Source organism: Siphateles boraxobius, unplaced genomic scaffold (assembly GCF_051911475.1).
Source record: "Siphateles boraxobius isolate OS27281-9 unplaced genomic scaffold, OSU_SipBor_1 65, whole genome shotgun sequence".
NCBI lineage: Eukaryota > Metazoa > Chordata > Actinopteri > Cypriniformes > Leuciscidae > Siphateles > Siphateles boraxobius.
The window spans coordinates 12,163,154-12,176,032 of NW_027509192.1; the positions used below are offsets into that span (position 1 = coordinate 12,163,154).

Here is a 12,879-nt window from a genome sequence, read left to right on the forward strand (position 1 = left end):
AAGACCAATCATCAGTCATACCTGCAATTATGCACAAGGCAGTGATATATTATATACAAAGAGCTGCTATTAAATATAGATTAAGCATTGAGAAACTGTTAATGACAAATTATTTGATAGGGGTACTAAGCAAAATTTTGTAAAAAATTTGTTTTTGTTTAAAATTTGGTAAAAGCACATTTTTCTTTTAACACATTTTACACTTAAAGGGATAGTTCATCCAAAAATTAGAATTCTGTCATCATTTACTCACCCCATGTTGTTCCAAACCTGTATAAGTTTATTTCTTCTGTTCAACACAAAAAAAGGATATTTTAAAGAATGTTGGTTTGGTAAGCAGACAGTTAAAGGTAGCCATTGACTTCCATAGTAGGAAAAAAATCAAAGACTTTATCAACAGAAAGATGCACTTGTATTACTATGAATGGGAGAAAGTGCAACGCGCAATATGGCGGAATAAGTCCCGCCTTCTAAAGAAAAGACCCATTCGCCGATTGGTAAAGTCCTCGCATCACTGAAGCTTACGTTAGATGCTCCGGTTCCTATAGAAACAGACAGTTTTCTGAGATGCACGCTTAGGACTGCGCATGCACATTAGCTTGGTTCAGCCTGAAAAATTCAGTTTTTAGTCATGATTCAAGCATTTAAAAAAAAAGTTTGAGACAGTTGTTGTCAGATTTCATTGATAATTTCAAATATGAATATACATTTAACAAATTTAGAAAGATTTACACTGTAACATCTTGCATTTATGTAACATGCCATTTCTACAAAGAGTTATTGCTAAAAAAAAGTATCCCGGGACCACCAGTTAGTCATTTTAGTTTGTCTAATTTTTCCATTCAAATTTTATTTAGTATATATGCTAAGACTAGCAGAATGGAAGCATGTCAGGCTCATTTTCGTATTAGACAGACTAACTTAATTCACCATTTAACCTCGTAAACCGATCGAGGTCATGGAATACTATTCGTGACTATATCTCCATTCAGGTTGGGAATGTACTGAATTCTCTGTGTAAATGTAATAACTTCTCAAGCTACTAAATATTTCATAGGACATCTGGAAAAGCTTATTCGGAGTAGTTAATTATAAAATAACAGGTTTATTTGCATGTTCTGATCAGAGCGATCGCGTGAAAGGTGCTGTTGTCACTGTCAGGTTGGCAGCGTTGTACTTTTCCATGTGCAACAGGGCCCTGGGGGAAGCGTAGCCTTTTACTCCTTATGAAAATGCTAATGATGAATCTCATCATTGACTCAATCTCATTTTGGATGCTTGAGAGATGACAGGAATGCAGTATTCATGGAAGGTCTCAACAAAGGGCTTTATTGCAATGAGACAAGCTGAGGATAGTGCAAAATTTCATGAGATGTGTTTTCTAGCAGTGAGAGATGAAGCTGTTTGTATCCAGAGCAGAGTGATAATGTATCATTTGTTGGATATTGTGGAAACGGTTTTAAATATTACATGGATACATCCAGCACAATCTCATATGTTTGTGTACACAGTCAAACTGACACAAACCTCACCAACAGAAAGAGAGAGAATAAGACAGACTGTCATATCTCCAACGCAGGATGTGAATAACTATTCATTCCCTTTAAAAAAAACTTTTCCTCTAAATAATTAATGTCAGCCAAAATATAAGAAAATACAAGGTTCGGAAATTCTAAATTACTTTTTGACAGGAAAAGAGGGTAAGAATAGATATCTGACCTTCACTAGAAATGAATAAAAGTTATTTTCATTCTTTGAAATGTACTGCTATTTGGATATCAGGTCATTAAGGATAAGAATTGTAAGTTATTTAGCAGATCTCAATGCTCTTAATGATTACACTTCCTTAGGGAATATTCTTTCAGAACTTCTGAGGAAGAAATATTTCAGGAAAAAGGTAAATCTATTAACAAATGATGAGATAATTTAGATGACTTATTTTTTTAACCTGCTGAACACAAAACAAGATATGAAGAGGTTGTTTAGACATTCCTCAAAATATCCTCTTTTATGTTCCACAGAAGTCAAATAGGTTTGGAAGCCACAGGTGGACTAAATCAGTAACCGTGGTAACAACTGATAACATACTTTGAAACCAAGGAAACAGGAAATAAACACAGGGAACTAAAACTTCAAAAACTCCCGAGAGTCTCATTATCAAAAGGTAACAGATGACCTGTGAAGTTTTCTATTTGTTTATATTTTAAAATGTAATTTATTCCTGTGATGCAAGCTGAATTTTCAGCATCATTACTCCAATCTTTAGTGTCACATGATCCTTCAGAAATCATTCTAATAGGCTGATTTACTGCTCAAGAAACATTTCTTATTATTGTCAATGTTGAAAACAGTTGTGCTGCTTAATATGTTTGTGGAAACCAAGATCTTACCGACCCCAAACATTTGAAAGGTAGTTTACCTTAACTTGATATTATGTGACTTCAAGATTTAATTTGATAGATTGGGTTGCCGTGCCAATGATTTTCTTCACTCTGTCACCAAGATCCCTTAATCAAAGACATCTCAACTCTTTCTCAGGAAACCACATGCTGTGAGTCATGAATACTGTGCACATTTGACATGACTGGATTCATTTGAATTCACTAGCCTTTCAATCACTTCATTTGCTCAAATGCTCCTCTTTTCTTATGCCCAGAGCTGGGCATAAAAACAAAAAGCGGGATGAAAACAATATGGAAATCCGCCCAGATTCCATGAACAAAAAATAAGACCATACATCCATTGGGTCTCAAGTGGGATGCTTTCAGCATTAGGTTAATGCCTGTATTAAGCCCTGATCTTGTATCTCTGCAGATTATTTTACTTAAAATGTCTAGCTGATACCCTCACAAACTTGAAGAACTACAGACTGCCAAATATCATCAGAGCCCCTCTGAGTTCAGCAGGACACCAATCCAGAAAGATCCAGGGCTGAACGTGTGGATGAGAGATGTCAGAAAAATCTCAAATGTTCTTAAACTAAGCTTAATAGCTCTGAGAGTTGGGTTTGACGTTTACAGCCCTATAAAATGAACAAAGATTTGATGTCTGAGGGAATCTGAATGATGCTGTAATACACAATTTGAACACAAGAAAGTAAATACTTAATAACAGTGAACATAATTAATTACTAAGCTTTCTCACTTCATAAAGCCCTTTGAATTCTGCCTTCAATTGAACAACAGATGCGTTTTTAAGCCTGCCTTTTTAAAGACACACAAGTCAAACTGTGAAAATTAGCTGCTCATTTCCAACTTCATCCTTAAGAGAACATTGATAACCTTTCATGACTCTGGTAATGGAGATAATAAAGCCCAGTTAAACAATCCTTGTAAACTTAAAAGCTGCCAACAGAAGCAAAGAAAACAGGCTAATAATTAATCTTCTAAGAAACTAGCTAGCTAGCTAGACTGAGCAGACAGAATGTTACTAAAAAACAAACTGAACAAATGATAAAAGTACAGGTTTCATACTAGCCACCAGATCATGATTGCTTAGTTTTGGAATATTTTTTAATAAAACCAAAGTGAAACTGGCTAAAATGTGAATTTTCGTGGAACAGGCATACCTTCCATCAAATAACATTTAAGGCTACTCAAGGCATTTCTGCATTTACTTTTTAGACTTTTTAGGTCTTAACCAAGTTGTTTCAGAACCCAGATTTTACATTAGACATCAAGTGGCCCAAGACTATTTTAACATTATTAAGATTATTAAGATCTAATAATATTAGATTATTAAGGATGCACAATATATCTTAACAGTTATTAAAGATCCACCCATCACGAAGTGTAAATCATTTAATGCACAGCTAGCCATGGATTATCACGCTTATTCCCATGGTAATTTTCCTGTTTTGCCAAGTTAAAGCTTCTATTGGTATTTGCAGCGCTAAATTTGACTGGAAGGGTCAAAATGGCGGTTATTTTTGTCAGCTACGTCTCATTAGATCTAGCATTCTGCCTGCCTTAAATCAGACAGAGATAAAGTAGTGCTGTAAGGTTACCTTTATTTGATTAAATTATAACATTTATTTGAATGAATTAGCCTTAATAAATCGAGAGAGAGAGAGAGAGAGAGAGAGAGAGAGAGAGAGAGAGAGAGATGTCTGTTTGTGTGTATATTACCTGCATGTGTTTAACGTCTCTCTAGCAATGAAGCTGTGAGTTGAATTACTTCAAAAACAGTTACATTAAAGCCTTCTTGCTGAGTAATATAATGTAGTGATTCAATAGCAGCAAAGTTAATTTATTAGAAAAGGTCACGGGGGAGCTTTGATGAAGTTTCGGTGCCCCTGAATGTTTCTGTGTGTTTCTGTTTCAGTTTCTGAGTTAAACGCTTTTATTTCACACCTTCCAGCTAAACAGAATTGAGTATTCAGACAGAATTACTGGCCACAAGTATCCTTAAATATTTGGAAGTAATGGCTTCCATTTTTTTTTATTCACATTTTGTGGCCTGACGGCAGTGTTAAACAACTTCATGTGGTCCTCCTCGCCACATTTTGCAAACAATATAACAGAGTGAAAGCAGATCAGCGGGGGTGGTGGGACGTACGGCAATCAAATTCAGATTCAGACTCCAGCAAACACACTAAGTGTGAAAACAGCATGAGATTAAATCAACAACTGGAACAGTTATGCCCTGATAGTCTATTATGTTTTCCCCACACCGCAGTTGCCGTTTTATTTTTATCACTGTAACGTCCTTGGATGCTACATTAAAGACATCATCAAACCAAAAGTAACATTGCAAATCCTTTGTGAATCAGAGATCTTTGGAATGAAAAAGGATTGGTTACAGAGAGTGGGAGATTACTGAGGGGGTGTCTTGAGTGAAGATGTATTTGCCTGTTAATATGCCCCAGATTTGCCATCGCTTGTCGCATTCCCTTTGAACGGCATCCAAGGAGGCATGCGAATGCGATCAATTAGGGCAGAGTGATACTTTGGAGCATGTGTCTATGGACACATTTATTCAACTGGCTGGCTTGAACAACACTTACAACTATGAAATATTCAACGCAATCAGCAAACACTCACAGAAAAAGAGCATTCCTCCTAGTATCACAATGTGAGAAATTGGTTTCATAGAGGTCACGACAAAAAAAGTTTGGTCTATTTAAAGTTGTTCTAACTATAGGGCCAGTTTTACATGTGGTATTTCAGCACCAAAACCAATGTCTTATTCACGCAGTTTAACCAGTCCCTAAATGCACTAAAATAGAGATGTGGCATATTAAAATGAATAATTTTGGTGCAACCACACCTCCTTTCTATGTAAATTAGCTCATCACTGAGTCCGCATTTAATTTTATTTATATTTTCTTATACTTGGCATTGTTTGCTGTTAACAGTCTGCAGCATGCTTTCAGAGACCCTCCGCCTTCCCCAGCTCCACCTGTATAGATCTGCTACGGGGATTATTTCTTGTAATATCTAAAATAACCCAATAAGCCAATTGAGTTAATAAGAGTGTGGCGAACAGGACGGCCGAGGGACGCGAGAGAACGGCGCGAGGCCGGTGGTGCGATTGATAATGAGCAACACCTGTGAGCACACCGGTCTCTCGATCATCAACGTCGTCGCTCCTCCTTTATGCTTCCGCTCCTCCATGAGAGATGCGAGACCGGTGTGCTCACAGGTGTTGCTCATTATCAATCGCACCACCGGCCTCGCGCCGTTCTCTCACGTCCCTCGGCCGTCCTGTTCGCCACATAGAGTAAGAGTTGTCATGACAGAAATATATATAACATGAGGGATTTCAATAACAGCTACAGTCTAATTTAATACTATAATGATAATATCACATATAAAGCAGATAACCATATTATATCAACACTGTTAACCGATTGTGTTTTTCAGAACACTGTACATATCTACTGATCTCTTTTTATTGAAATGGATTATTAATTATAAAAGGCCCTGCAGAGTAGCCCTTTAGATAAGTCTATTATATCCTACTGAATTCCTCTTTTCACCCTTATTAGGGACCAAGTTCAGCACACACTTAAGAGGACATTGCCGCATATATTACATATAAATGAATATTTGATCGCTTCTCCGAGACCTGATGTCTTAAACTATTCTGGAACAGAGAAATGTCACTGTATTTCAGCCATATCAGCACTTTCCAGCCTCATTAGAGGCAAATGCAAAATCTAACTGTCTTTAAAGAAAAGGGTTTGTGAAAGTGAAAATTGTTGTGGCTAAGAAAAATATTGAACCCTTTTTCATTCTGCTGAGGTAAAACGACTGTGGTTGTTAAGTGGAAAAACACTCATTTTTATTGGACTTTCTCTCAAAATCAATAGAATGAAAGTAGCGTTCATCTGACATGCTCTGTGCCTCTGGACAATCAACAATCCAAGCTTAATGAGATCAAATAGGCCATTATTCGTCTTCAACTGTCATGGCTGAAAGCAACCATAACAGAGCAATGCTGGTTATGATGACAAACGTTACATGATATGTTTACAGCGGGACAATGTGATTTTGCCAATTACTATGTGCAAGGTGTCCCTGAATCAATTAGGATGTGTTCTTGGATACAACTGTCTTTTATTGGCCCTGAAACAACATTCCTACCAACTAAAGAAAGAAAGAAAGAAAAAAAGAAAGAAAGAAAGATGTAAGATACATCAGTACTATATTGGCCGCTTTAAAGGTGCAATATGTAAAAAAATGTGAGTATATATTAACAGAAATGCAATATGACATCCATAACTATGTTTTCAGTGGTGTATAAAGAACTTACTTAATAAACCGTAATGTTTTTATTACCTTAGAATGAGACATTTATATCTACATAACTGCAGGCACCCCCTTCTATGAAGGTCGACATATTGTGACGTCATGTTTCTACCGTAGCCGACAGCGAACAAACAGCGCTACAGAGTGCGTTTCGTCACTACCTTGAAAGAGAAGCAGCAGAAAGCTAGAAGCTAGCCATAAACATCGTGAGTAGTGACTTTTCCCTTGTCAGTGGTGTAAAATATGTAGCTGGATTGTTTCATGTAACTTAGTTCTTCTCCCTCGCTGTGTTATGGCTTTGCTATGTGGGGATAAATGTGCTGGTTACGTTCGTGAGACAGCTGATTAGTACTCTTGTCATTGACCGTAAAACAGTAACGTTACAGGAATCACCAACCCGTCGATCGCGGTCGACAAGTCGATCTTGGAAGCATTTTAAGTCGCGAAGAGTTTTCAAAATCAGAGAAAAAAAGCCTATTGTGTGTAGTAAATTGTGTCTAGGGGATGCGGATCAAGCCATTTTTGCCGCGCGCACCTTTGGGCTCATGCGGACGCGTCGAGTTTAAACAAGGCTTTACGCTTTAACCAGCTCAGCCACAGTAACAGCTCATATTTAGCCAGCTAAACTTTTACTACCCTGTTAGAAAAAATATATAGTTGCATAGTTTCATGTGGTTCTTCTCCCTTACTGTATTATGGGTTTGCTATGTGGGGGTAAATGTGCTGGTTACGTTTGTGAGACAATCAGCTGATTAATATTATTAGATTATATATTAAGACCCTTCATCCTCACCTGACTATGGCTTTGTAAACTTTATCCATGATGTGGTTTATAATGGACTGTGGTAAAGAAACAGTGACAATGTTACACACTCTTGGCTTACTCTGGCTATTCTCTGCTGTCTCAGACGACGATATGTTTGTCCCATTTTAGCCACCGTAGCTTCTTCGAAAGGGAGGGGTGAGCAGTGGGCTGAGCCCTTAGTGCAACTGGCAGCCGAACCGCTAGATGTCGCTAAAAATCACACACTGCACCTTTAAGATATTTAAGTACATTTTATCGGTAGATATTATATAGTTGTTATGCTTATTTCCCCTATTTTTACATTTAGATAACCTTTGCTACTAACACTAATTCTCACTCAAAGTGTAACTTCACCAATTTTCAACCAGCTTTATATTATTACAATGTCGGTAGTATATGTAAATTAACAATGTTTATCTGTTCTCCGTGTTACCTGGACTGAGAAATTCACATTTATTTGTCTGCAGCTCCAGAGCTTTCATGTAAACTACAGATCAACAGAGAGTTATTAACAAAACAGTTATTGTAAGGGTAGGTTTATTACTGAAAATTGTATGGTACTTTGTGCTAATCTTTATTGTCTAATCTTTAACCGCATTATTGTAAAAACAGGTGGGAGGTTATTATTGACTGGTGGGAGTGGCTTTGAATGACGACATGCCCAGTGCATTATGGGAGTCGAATTTGTCCTACCTATTTGGCGAAAGGGAAGACAACAGCCATTTTATGTAATCACAGATATATATATATATATATATATATATATATATATATATATATATATATATATATATATATATATATTCACTTTTCTACCAAATAGTCAGCCAAGTTTTATTGAAAGCCCATTTTGCCAGCAGTAAAGTATATATACAAATATAAAAAAGTTATTTCTGGTAACTTTATGGCAGAGGATGTGGATGAAAAGGCGCAGCAGGATGCAGGGGTTTAAAGTGAAGAGCATAGAGAAGAGGATTAAATTGCAACGGTCACCAATTAAACCTCTGGAGTCCAGTAGAAGAAGAGAAAAGCATTTATAGTGGACTATTCCCCTGAAGGCTCTATAATATCTACTGTTCAAAAAAGTTTAACAGGATGCAAAAATCCCGTAATTGTTAACATTAATGCCATGCATATTTTCGTAAGTATTGTGAGGATTTAATGCTGTTCATAACAACTGGAACATTTTAAAGCACTTTATTGAAGCAAGGTCAGTGTTCTGGCAGTCACTACAAGCTTTCATGACTTAATGAAAAATAAATGATAAATAAAACACTCTTTCCTATCTAACCTACATGCAGAGACAACTCACACAGTCAGTGTTTAGGATTGAGAACTGTGTTAAATAACAGGTGTGACTTTCCATCTGTGTTCATATAACAGCTTCCATATGAGATTTCAACCATTTTTAATGAATTAATATCTGATGTCAAGCCCCTTCTCTACTGCGACAGCTGTGAATATCACATGTAACCATAATTTATTTCCAATTCCCTTTGGTCACTCTAGTTACATTTACACACTTAACCTTTAAGCTTGACATTGGCCTTTGATGTCACTGTTATATGGGAAAATTTCACCAATTCCAGTCCAAAAACCAAAGACTGACATCAATATATATATATATATATATATATATATATATATAAAAAAAAATTTTTGTCCAAAAGTTGCATGTCACCTTGGCCTTCTAAATCCGGCAAACAAAGGTAAAACCTTCAAAATGAACCAGGTTGTTTGGACCCCATTGACTTCCATAGTAGTAATTCCATGGTGACTTCCATTTTTTTTCAAACTATGGAAGTCAATGGGGTACATCAACTGTTTTGTTACCGACATTCTTCAAAATATCTTCCTTTGTGTTCAACAGATGAAAGAAACTCATACAGGTTTGAGACAACTTGAGGGTGAGTAAATGACGACAGAATTTTCACTTTTTAAGTGAACTATTCACAGAGCCAATCAGAGCCATATATGGATCCTCCACACAGACCCTATGGCCAGCTTCGGCTCCATACCTGCATGATGAATCGATCCTCAAGAGAACAGAACTGGATGGATATTTGAATGCTACCGATCCCGTTCTGACTTGTAATGCAGCCTGAATCATAATGACACTGTGTTCGTATGTTGGCCAGAGTTCGTATGTTTTTTTTCTTTTATTTTTTCTCTCCGTTCTGTCACCTGGTAGTTTTGGGTTCCTTGCCACTGTCGTCTCTGACTTGCTTATTGGGGACACTTAATATTCAACAATATTATTGATTTGACTGTACTGACCCTGTTGTAGGAGAACTGAACTGAGCTGCTTTATAGATGAAATGAACTAATTTAATAATTGATGATCTTTACACCGGAATTGAATCAACACCGAACTGACTTCATCTGAACAACAGCCAAAATGTATTATTTTCCTCTAATCACTGTAAAGCTGCTTTGAAACAATCTGTATTGTATAAAGCGCTATAAATAAAGGTGACTTGACTAGAGCACATGCTATAATTTTTTTTTTAAAACCTGTTGGCTCAATATGTACCCATCCAATTCCTCCTCTTCTCCCTCATTTCCCTCACTCTGTCCTATAAATAGAAAGGCTAAAAATCCCATGAAGAAAGAATTTTAAACAAAAGCTCCCGAGTCGTCTCATTGTTGGCGCCAGTGAGGAATTGCATCTGATAACTGCAGTGTGCCGACGTCGGAGCAGGAATCCCAGCGCTGCCTCAGTCTTATCAAGTCTAGTTAATCCGTCATGCAGGCGTGGGAGGTGCCAATTGCTGAGTGAGAGTCAATTTCAGCGCAGCTCCGCAAGCATTATCAAACCATGAGAAACATCTTGCTTTTTCATCACATCAGGCACACTGTCAATGAATCTGCTGAGAAATTAATGGGAGACTTTTTCTTCCCCTCTTCTATGTACTCTTTAACCCGCCTTCTCCTTATCTGTCTCCCACTCTCTGAAGTTGACCAAACAAATGGAAAAGGAAGATGAAAGGAAATCACAAACATACGGGAACACTCTGAGACAAGACAGTTTTGATGAAAATATTTGAGATGAGTAGGGTCCAAAAAAAAGAGAAAAATTATAATTTTATTTTAAAATTGACAAGGGAGTGTCACATACTTTTTATCTAATATCAGAGTTGTTTCTCTTTTTGCGGTTTTAAAAGAGCTCAGAACTCTGTGAACTCTGTGACAAGTGTGATTTCTCTGGACACCTTTTAGTATCTGTCAGGTAGGAACATTTTGTGCTTTTCCAGCACCTTTGATTACCATCAAAGTTTAAAAAAGTACAAAAATATCACCCATGAGCTATATACACTGTCATCTTAAAAAAATGATTGAAGGGTATGAAGGGCATTAAAGTCCATAAAGTGCAGGAAACATATTTTTTTTATATTCTCTATATTTAGATATTTAAATTTTTATGTAATCTTCTGAATTTGATCATTTTTACTTTATGAACAAGAAAGGAATTAGACCATGATGCTACAAATGAAGTCCATAAAGTGCAGGAAAAAAATTAAATTATATATTTATTATAATTTTCTATATTAATTAGAAGAAATGAATTAGAACACGTTGCTACAGTATGTGACATTAAGTCGATAAAGCGCAGGTTTTTTTTAATTTAATAAAATTAAAAAGCCGATATCTAAATGTATATTATAAAATATATTATAAAATATAATCTGTTTTTATTTAAAATCCTATATTTTATATTTTTTTACTTTATGAATGAGAAAGGAATCAGATCATTTTATAAATAAATCCATAAAATATAGGAAAATTGCTATTTAACTTACTTTTTAATTATAATTTCCTATATTTAAATATATATTATATTATATATTATATTATATTTTAACAAAATAATCTGTATATTTTTATTTAAAATTTTACATTTAATCATTTTTACTTTATGAATTAGAAAGAAATAAGAGCATGATGCTGCAAATGTGAGATTAAGCTCACAAAGCAATCTAAATTGTTAATTTAATTTGCAAGTGAAATGTAATATTTTACAGCATTTATCATTTTATTTAAATTTGTATAATTTGTCATCTCATTATGAATGAGACTTACATCATTTTTGTTTTCTTTCCTTGTAAACAACTGATTGTGATAACTACAATTATTTCACAGCCCTAACCAAACTACGTCTTTTTTTCCTCTTTTTTTTTTTTTATAAAATCCTTCCTCTAGCTAAGGGAGAGATGAAGTAATCCATCTTCATCTAATATTTACCCCTATTCACTCTGTCCTCTGACCACCTTTGTGTGATTAATATTTAATAGCTTTCTGGGCATCTATGATTTAGATTCAGGGGTTTGCAACTTTGCACAAGTATTCATGCTTCCCCTCGGGGGAAGGAAAAAAAAGATATTGGTTGCCTGGCACAGAAAATGTCTGTGAGTAATTTCAGTGGCTGTCTGTCACCCTCCGCAGGGTCTTTTGAAATTCGCCATGTATAGGATGTACGATAAGCTTTTGTTAACATGAAATTGTTAGGGAAGAAATCTGATGCGTGTCGGCGAGAGGAAACGAAAGCATGCTGCTGGCTACAGCGTTCGAGCTGCTTTGAACTCGTTTTATGCAACATGGTCCCTGGACCATACAGCATCACATCACAAAACATTTTGTGAGGCAATGTTGAGCGCTCCTCTCATCTCCTGCCTTGAGGTAGTTACTTTAAAATGGGAGTTACGGTCCGGGTTCACAGTAAAACTCGTCGGGAGAGTAATTCTCAGTCGCTGATGAGTTGTAATCTGAAGCAAAATTACACATTTGGACTGAGGGCAACTGGCCAAATGCTCCATTTACCTCTTGATATGGGCTTATTAGAGTCTGGGAGACATGGAGTTATGTGACTCACACAGATTGGATTGGAGAATCTCTCCACATCACTGTAACACTGTGCTTGATGTGATGAATTACATTTAATATGGTCGGAAACCAGCTGTTTACATCCACTGCAGTACCTAGATACATCTAGATGTCCTCAACAGACTCAAACGCATGGAGAATATCAGAATCTGAACATGCATGTATACAGTATCCAATGTAGACAGCTTCAGTGATTATAATGCGTTATAGTTGCTTTTGACACTCACGTCCAGAATAGGTAAATGTCAGCCGTTGAAGGATTAGTTCACTTCATAATTAAAATATCCTGATAATTTACTCACCCCCACGTCATCCATGATATTCATGTGATCTTCAGTCAAAAAGAAATGAAGGTTTTTGAGGAAAACATTCCAGGATTTATCATGTAGAGCCCTTTAAGGCTGCATTGAAACTGCAATTTGGACCTTCAACTCGTTGGTT

General features: G+C 36.2%; 1 protein-coding gene across 6 annotated transcripts in view; it reads right to left on the reverse strand.

Annotated features, from left to right (window-relative positions):
• The window catches only part of grm8b (glutamate receptor, metabotropic 8b), a 193,982-nt gene that overhangs the window by 87,308 nt on the left and 93,795 nt on the right, over positions 1-12,879 (reverse strand). The window contains exon 1 of one of the 6 annotated variants that reach the window (XM_077211026.1): positions 254-284. The exons of the other annotated variants lie outside the window; for them this stretch is intronic. The gene's annotated coding sequence lies outside the window, so the exon portion shown is untranslated. Of the gene's footprint in view, positions 1-253; positions 285-12,879 lie in introns of those variants that run through there. 6 annotated transcript variants of the gene reach the window in all.